The sequence below is a fragment of the Rhinopithecus roxellana genome, chromosome 19, assembly GCF_007565055.1.
Source record: "Rhinopithecus roxellana isolate Shanxi Qingling chromosome 19, ASM756505v1, whole genome shotgun sequence".
Classification (NCBI taxonomy): domain Eukaryota; kingdom Metazoa; phylum Chordata; class Mammalia; order Primates; family Cercopithecidae; genus Rhinopithecus; species Rhinopithecus roxellana.
The window spans coordinates 10,810,288-10,819,468 of record NC_044567.1 but is presented as its reverse complement, the minus strand read 5'-3'; the positions used below and the strand labels follow the sequence as shown (position 1 = coordinate 10,819,468).

Genomic DNA, 9,181 nt, shown 5'->3' with positions numbered 1-9,181 from the left:
GCCAGAGGAGGATATTAGAAGAAAAGGAAACTATAGACCAATATTTCTCATGAACATAGGGCAAGAATTCTATGCATCCTAGGAATGTGGGGTTGATTTAAGAATAAAAAATAAGGGAGCGAGCGATTTGAACGCGAGCGGTGCGGACTGCGGCCAAGCAGCGGCTCCTGTGAGGCTCGCGGCCCAGCGCTCTCTGGGCTCCCCAGAAGCCAGCCTTTCGCCCCCGGACCCGGCCGCCCGAACAGGAGCCGTGGGGCCGGGCGCCGGCACCCTCCGCGGCGTGCCATGGGCCCGCGCCGCCGGAGCCGCAAGCCCGAGGCCCCAGGAGGCGCAGCCAGAGCCCGACCCCCGGCCCCTCCCGGCGGGACCCCTCCTTAGGCCCTTCCTCCCGTCAACATGGTCGGCGGAGACAAGCTTGGCTAAAGGAGATCCGAAAGCTTCCGAAGAGCACACACCTCTTGATAAGGAAGTACCCCTTCAGCCGCCTGGCAAGAGAAATATGTGTTAAATTCACTCGTGGTGTGGACTTCAATTGGCAAGCCCAGGCCCTATTGGCCCTACAAGAGGCAGCAGAAGCATTTCTAGTTCATCTCTTTGAAGATGCCTATCTCCTCACCTTACATGCCGGCCGAGTTACTCTCTTCCCAAAGGATGTGCAACTGGCCCGGAGGATCGGGGCATTGAGGCGGGACTCGTCTGAGCTCCTGCGCCCAGTGTTTCTGTCAGTCTTTCCTGCTCAGCCAGCGGGGATGATACTAGGGACTCTCTGGAGCCATGACTAGATCCAATGGACTCTGCGATGCTGTCTGGACTTTGCTGTCTCTGAACAGTATGTGCATGTTGCTTTAAACTTTTTTTTTTTTTTTTTTTGAGAAGGAGAAGACTGCGTGACTTTCCTCTGTAACAGAGGTAATATATGAGACAATCAACACCATTCCAAAGGCCTGAAAATAATTTTCAGATAAAGAGACTCCAAGGTTGACTTTAGTTTGTGAGTTACTCATGTGACTGTGTGAGGATTTTGAAAACATCAGATTTGCTGTGGTATGGGAAAAAGGATATGTACTTATTATTTTAGATCTTTCTGTAGTATTTACATTTTTTACTATATGTACATTTGTACTTCTATTTTACACATAGGGGAAAAAATAAGAGGAGAGCACTTTGAGCAGTTGCCTGGAAGGCTGGGCATTTCCAGCATATAGTCCTCTGCCCTTCAGAGTGGTCTCACCATTAGTGGCAGCATCAAGTAACTGAGTGGACTGTGCTTGTCAACACATGTGTAGCTTTTCAGAAACTTAATTGGGGATGAATAGAAAATCTGTAAGCTTTGATATTCTGGTTCCTTCTAGTAAATTCCTGTCAAAATCAATTCAGAAATTCTAACTTGTAGAATTTAACATTTTACTCTTGTAAATCATAGAAGATGTATCTTATCAGTTCAGGATTTTAAAGTACCGTTTCGATGCTTTTACAGGTATTTTCGTAGTTTCTTTGTAGAGAGATAATAAAAATCAAAATAATTATTTAATAAAAAAAGAATAAAAAATAAATCAACGTAATTTGCTATATAAATAAACTAAAAAATTATATGATCACTGTAGTCAATACAGAAAAAGCATTTGGCAAAATCCAACATCCATTTTTGATAAAAACTGAGGAAAACTAGGAATAGAGGGAACTCCCTCAAGCTGATAAAGGGCAATTCCAAAAATCCTTCAGCTGGCATCACACCTGATTGTGGAAAACTGAATACTTTCCCCTTCACATCAGGAACACACTAGGGCTGCCTGCCCTTACCACCTCTATCCAGCACTGTATTGGAGGCTCTAGGCTGTGCTATCAGCCAAGAAACAGAAATAAAGGACATTCAGGTTGGAAAGAAAGATATAAATGGCTGTTATTCATGGATGACATCATTGTCTATGTAGGATACTCAATAGAATCCACAAGAAGTTATTAAGTGGGTTTATCGAGGTTTCAGCATAAATTAATGTACAAAAATCATTTAATGAAACATTTGTAACTCAAGATTAAAATGTAATGTGTATGTTATTGGTTGGATTTAGCCATCCCGAAATGCATACATATTGCAAAATATCATATTGTATACTATGAATAGACAAAATTTCTACTTGTGAAGTAAAAAATAAAATAAAGAAATTAAAATTAAAAAATTAGCAACATTTACAATAGCATGAAAAATGTACTTAGGAACAAATCTGACAAAAATGTAAAAGACCTGTACACTGAAAACTACAAAATACTGCTTTGATACATTAAAGAAGCCTGTAAATAAATGGGGAGATATATCTTGTTCATGAGTGAGAAGACTCAATATTGTTAAGATGTTATACTCTTGAAACACAGATTCAATATAGATTCACTATAATCCCAATCAAAATCCCAGTAGGCTATTTATTTGTGTCTAAATCCATTTCATCAAAGACCTAGCTCCCACAACAATCTGCCAATCCATTTGGGAAATAAGAGTTATCCCTGGTGTGCCTGAAAAGCACCATCAGTTCCCCAGGTCGCCAGAAATAAAAGTCTTAACTGGCTCTGAGTATTGGATATCAGATTACCCTGGTTTCAGCATAAATACAGTCAGGTTCAGCTGAAAACAAAGCTGTCCACAACCGCTGCTTTATGTTGGCTTTGGGGCCTGGAAACCATCATTTTACTTTCTGTCTGTATGAATTTGACTATTCTAGGTATCCATGTAATTGGAATCTTGTAGTATTTGTCTTTTTGTGACTGGTTTATTTCACTGAACACAATGTCCTGAAGATTCATCCATGTTGTTGCATGTATCAACTTTCCTTCCTTTTAAAAGCTGAATCATATCCCATTGTATGGCTATACCACATTTTGCTTATCCATTCATCTGTCAATGAACACTTAACATGGCTTCCACCGCCGCGGGCCTAAGGGGAGGGCTGCCCAACGGCTGACTTGTCCAGAGAGGCCAGCGTTCCAGCTCTTCAAGCTTCTGCTGTGGTGTGGCTTCATTTCTCAGAGTTGAGCCCTGAAAAGGTACAAGCGTCTCCTCTGAGGCGAGTCTGGTCCTCTCCTGCAGGGTGACGAGCTCCTCTGGGGCTTTTGTCCCTTGCTGGACTGTGGTTACCTTGATCCCAGGAGAGAGTCCGCTCGGCAAGGGTAACGAGATTTCCATTGCTGCGGGGAAGACGCATCTCCTCACGTGGTCGAGGCCCTCAGGGACCCAAAGTGGAACGGCGGCGAAAACCATTGACAAGCCGCCACAAGACCCAGGCACAGAGGCAGAAGACAGAGGCTCAGGAGAGCCAGGCCGACACGCAAGAAGTCGCTTTTGGGCGCATAGGGCGCATTCGTCGGAACGCACACACGCACACGGGCACACACACGCAAACCGGCAGAAAGAGGGAAAGACACGGAGAGTGACGGACAGAGAGACAAGAGAGAATGGGAGAGACACAGACACGACACACACAGTCACACAGCAGCAGCGGCACAGAACCACACCCCCCGCCCGCCGCAGGCAACCCCTGACGCTGCAGGCTTCTGCTCCGGGCTTCTGCTTCTGAAGGCCCCTCGGGGGAGACAGCAGCCCACGGACACGCGGGTGGACCTGTCCTGGAGATCACGGGGGCAAGACTTTTGGGGAGACTCACTCCAACACCGTCCGGGCAGGCCTGAGGCTGGGACCACGCGCCGCTTCCCCCGGACTCCGCCTGCGGTTTTGTCATCCTGGCCGGCGCACTTGCGACTCCCGGCGTCCGTCCGGAGACGATCCCGTCGACCCCGTGGAGAAGTGAGGCAGGAGCCTCGCAGCCCGGACACCCAAGCACCGACCGCCACGGAAGGCTCCTGCTTTGCCAAGCCTCAGGGGGCTGGTTTCTAAGACAACCGTGGGAATCACTGTGACGCGAGAGGCCGCTCGCGCCTCGCGCATGCGCACTGGCCCTGCCGCGCCGGGCCCACTCGCGCTCCCCACCTGGAAGTCAGGCCGCGGCCCCTTAAACAAGGGCAGGCTGCGCGGGGCGCCGGGGCGGGGATTGGGGTGGGAGGGGGCGTGTGCGCGGTGGGGCAGGGGGGAGGGCGGGTGCCGCTGAGGGCTCCCGCTGCAGCCCCAGCGGCCGCCGGATCCGCGCTCCAGCAGGGGGCGGCATGGGAGAAGGGGCCGCGGGCATCCCAGTAGCAAGACCCCCGGAGTCCTGTCTTCAGGACCTCCTTGAGCCGACTTCCACCGGTGGAGGGGGAGCTTCAGGGCGTCTGCTGGGGTCTCAGGACTCCTCTTCAGATGACATTTTGGACCCCTCCGGTGAGAAAGGATGGGCTGGCCATCATCTGCTGAAGCAGGCGGGGCCTCGCTGCAGCACAGAATCGTCCCCTGGGCCTTAAGGCGTGGTGCCAGCTGAAAATTCACTGACCCACCAGCCCTCGGCCTCCCTCCCCCTCTGAAAGAGCTGTGGCCTAGCCCCGCTTGCAAAAGCCCTGGGGCTCCTGCAAGCTGCTACTGCTTTCCAGGACACGCGCAAACAGCGACAGGGGCTGTTCGGCGGCGGAGCCAATGGCCCCACGCATAGCACTGGCCGATTCCCCAGCAGACGATGTGAATGTGTGTCAGCCCGGGCATAGGGGGCGACGGCGAAACCGACAGCGGAGTCCAGGCCTGTGCCCGGTGGAAGAGGGTCCCAAGGGACCTGTCTGTGGATTCCAAGGGAAATCAAAGAACGCCTGGGATCCAGGAGGGGGCCAGAAGATTCAGGGGGTCAGTCCACCTGCTCAGAGGAGCAGAGGAGAGGCTGTCCATCCCTCAAGAACGAGACGGGAAGTGAAGACGCTTGTCCAAGAAGACAAGGCCAGTCACAGTCGCCTACCGCTCATGCTAGGCAGGCCACCCAGCCATGAGGTGAAACAGGGAGAGCAAGACAGCTTCCCTGTCGGAGACACGTATGGCAGCCAAGGGCTCCAGGGTCATCGAACCTGGCCAAGCAAGCAGAAACAGGTTTGGAGAGAGAAACCGTCACAACACGGATCTCCGAGGAGTGTCTCCCTAACAGACTGGGAAGTGATCTGTGTCGAAGACATTCAGCCAGACCAAGAAGCATGTAGGCCCCTGAGAAACAGGGGAGACAGAGCAAGAGGGAGGACAGAGCAGAGGCCGGAGCCCAGGCCGGATACTGCCCGGTGCCACCGCCGCGGACCTAAGGGGAGGGCTGCCCAACAGCTGACTTGTCCAGAGAGGCCAGCGTTCCAGGGACTGGGAGGCTTGGCATCTCCCCCTCCCGGCTTCCTCTTCAAGCTTCTGCCGTGGTGTGGCTTCATTTCTCAGAGCAGAGCCTTGAAAAGTTACAAGGGTCTCCTCTGAGGCGGGTCTGCTCCTCTCCTGCAGGGCGACGAGCTCCTCTGGGGCTTTTGACCCTTGCTGGACTGTGGTTACCTTGATCCCAGGAGAGAGTCCGCTCAGCAAGGGTAAGGAGATTTCCATTGCTGCGGGGAAGACGCATCTCCTCACGTGGTCGAGGCCCTCAGGGACCCAAAGTGGAATGGTGGCGAAAACCATTGACAAGCGGCCGCAAGACCCAGGCACAGAGGCAGAAGAAAGAGGCTCAGCAGAGCCAGGCCGACAGGCAAGAAGTTGCTTTTGGGCGCACAGGGCGCATTCGTCGGAACGCACACACGCACACGGGCACACACCCGCAAACCGGCAGAAGGAGGGAAAGACACGGAGAGTGACGGACAGAGAGAGAAGAGAGAATGGGAGAGACACAGACACACACAGTCACACAGCAGCAGCGGCACAGAAACACACCCCCCCACCCGCGCAGGCAACCCCTGACTCTGCAGGCTTCTGCTCCCGGCGTGAAGGCCCCTCGGGGGGGAGAGAGAGCAGCTCAGGGACACGCGGGCGGACCTGTCCTGGAGATCACTGGGGCAAGACTTTTGGGGAGACTCACCCCAACACCGTCCAGGCCGGCCTGAGGCTGGGACCACAGGCCGCTTCCCCCGGACTCCGCCTGCGGTTTTGTCATCCTGGCCGGCGCATTGCGACTCCCGGCGTCCGTCCGGAGACGATCCGGTCGACCCCGTGGAGAAGTGAGGCAGGAGCCTCGCAGCCCAGACACCGAAGCACCGACCGCCACGGAGGGCTCCTGCTTTGCCAGGCCTCAGGGCCTGGTTTCTAAGACAACCGTGGGAATCTCTGTGACGGGAGGGGCCGCTCGCGCCTCGCGCATGCGCGCTGACCCTGCCGCGCCGGGCCCACTCGCGCTCCCCACCTGGAAGTCAGGCTGCGGCCCCTTTAAACAAGGGCGGCTGCGCGGGGCGCCGGGCTGGAGACTGGGGTGGGAGCGGGTGTGAGTGTGGTGGGGCAGGGGGGAGTGGGGGGCCGCTGAGGGCTCCCGCTGCAGCCCCAGCGGCCGCGGGATCCGGGCTCCAGCAGGGGGCGGCGTGGGAGAAGGGGCCGCGGGCATCCCAGTAGCAAGACCTCCCGGAGTCCTGTCTTCAGGACCTCCTTGAGCCGACTTCCACCGGTGGAGGGGGAGCTTCAGGGCGTCTGCTGGGGTCTCAGGACTCCTCTTCAGATGAGATTTTGGACCCCTCTGGGTGAGAAAGGATGGGCTCGCCATCATCTGCTGAGGCAGGCGGGGCCTCGCTGTAGCACAGAATCATCCCCTGGGCCTTAAGGCGTGGTGTCAGCGGAAAAGTCACTGATCTATGAGCCCTAGGCCTCCCTCCCTCTCTGAAAGAGCTTAGGCCTGCCCCCACCCCGCTTGCAAAAGCCCTGGGGCTCCTGCAAGCTGCTACTGCTTTCCAGGACACGCGCAAACAGGGACAGGGGCAGTTCGGCGGCGGAGCCAATGACCTCACGCGTGGCACTGGCGTATCCCCCAGCAGACGATGGGAATGTGTGCCAACCCGGGCATACGGGGCAACGGCGAAACCAACAGCGGTATCCAGGCCTGTGCCCGTGGAAGAAGGTCCCAAGGGACCTGTCCGTGGATTCCAAGGGTAATCAAAGAACGCCTGGGATCCAGGAGGGGCCAGAAGATTCAGGGAGTCAGCCCACCCAGGAGTAGAGGAGAGGCCGTCCCTCAAGAATGAGAGGAGAAGTGCAGAGGGGAAACGCCACACCGCCTGTCCAAGAAGACAAGGCCAGTCAGGGTCGCCTACCGTTCATGCTAGGCAAGCCACCCAGCCATGAGGTGAAACAGGGAGAGCAAGACAGCTTCCCTGTCGGAGGCACGTATGAAAGCCAAGAACTCCAGGGTCATCGAACCTGCCCAAGCAAGCAGAAACAGATTTGGAGACATCCGAAGAGTGTCTCCCTGACGGACTCGGAAGTGATCTGTTTTGAAGACATTCAGCCAGACCGAGAAGCATCTAGGCCCCTGAGAAACAGGGGAGACAGAGCAAGGCCGGCCTGGGTAGCATAGTGAGACTACAATTCGATTTGAAATAAAAAGGTTTGGGCAACTCTATGAACTTTATAAAATATGCTAAAATAAATTAGAGTTACAATAATTTGCATTATCCTTTTTAATCAGAAAATGATGTGATTAAAATATTTTTGCAAATATATCAGATTTACAAAGATGACACATTTAAGAGCTGTGGTCTACCTTTCAAGTTTTGGCTCCCCAAGCACCGCCTTTTTTTTTTCTTTTTGAGACAGAGTTTCACCCTGTCACCCAGGCTGTTATATAGTGGCATGATCTTGGCTCACTGCAACCTCCGCCTCCTGGGTTCCAGTGATTCTCCTGCCTCAGCCTTCCAAGTAGCTTGGATCACAGGTGTGCGCTTCCACATCCTGCTAATTTTTGTATTTTTCATAGAGAGAGGTTTCACATATTGACCAGTCTGGTCTTGAACTCCTAACCTTGTGATCCACCCGCCTCAGCCTCCCAAAATGCTGGGATTACAAGCATGAGCTACTGCATGTGTCCCATTTTAGCCTTTTTTAAGAGTCTCTTGAGGGCAACGAAGGCAATGGACTTTAGCCTTAGAAATAGGTGAATACAAAATTAATGTGCAAAAATCACAAGCATTCTTATACACCAGTAACAGACAAACAGAAAGTCAAATCATGAATGAACTCCCATTCACAATAGCTTCAAAGAGAATAAAATACCTAGGAATCCAACTTACAAGGGATGTAAAGGATCTCTTCAAGGAGAACTACAAACTACTGCTCAGTGAAATAAAAGAAGACACAAACAAATGGAAGAACATACCATGCTCATGGACAGAAAGAATCAATATTGTGAAAATGGCCATACCACCCAAGGTAATTTATAGATTCAATGCCATCCCCATCAAGCTACCAATGATTTTCTTCACAGAATTGGAAAAAAACTGCTTTAAAGTTCATATGAACCAAAAAGAGCCCGCATTGCCAAGACAATCCTAAGTCAAAAGAATAAAGCTGGAGGCACCATGCTACCTGACTTCAAATTATACTACAAGGCTACAGTAACCAAAACAGCATGGTACTGGTACCAAAACAGAGATATAGAACAATGGAACAGAACAGAGCCCTCAGAAATAATACCGCACATCTACAGCCATCTGATCTTTGACAAACCTGACAAAAACAAGAAATGGGGAAAAGATTCCCTGTTTAATAAATGGTGCTGGGAAAATTGGCTAGCCATAAATAGAAAGCAGAAACTGGATCCTTTCCTTACTCCTTATACGAAAATTAATTCAAGATGGATTAGAGACTTAAATGTTAGACCTAATACCATAAAACCCCTAGAAGAAAACCTAGGTAATACCATTCAGGACATAGGCATGGGCAAGGACTTCATGTCTAAAACACCAAAAGCAACGGCGACAAAAGCCAAAATTGACAAACGGGATCTAATTAAACTAAAGAGTTTCTGCACAGCAAAAGAAACTACCATCAGAGTGAACAGGCGACCTACAGAATGGGAGAAAATTTTTGCAATCTACTCATCTGACAAAGGGCTAATATCCAGAACCTACAAAGAACTCAAACAAATTTACAAGAAAAAACAAACAACCCCATCAAAAAGTGAGCAAAGGATGTGAACAGACATTTCTCAAAAGAAGACATTCATACTGCCAACATACAGATGAAAAAAATGCTCATCATCACTGGCCATCAGAGAAATGCAAATCAAAACCACAATGAGATACCATCTCACACCAGTTAGAATGGCAATCATTAAAA

The 9,181-nt window shown here is 51.4% G+C and overlaps 1 pseudogene; it reads left to right on the top strand.

The window, feature by feature from the left end:
• The first annotated feature begins 285 nt into the window (after window positions 1-285).
• Window positions 286-850, top strand: LOC104681708 (annotated as a pseudogene).
• Window positions 851-9,181: the final 8,331 nt, after the last annotated feature.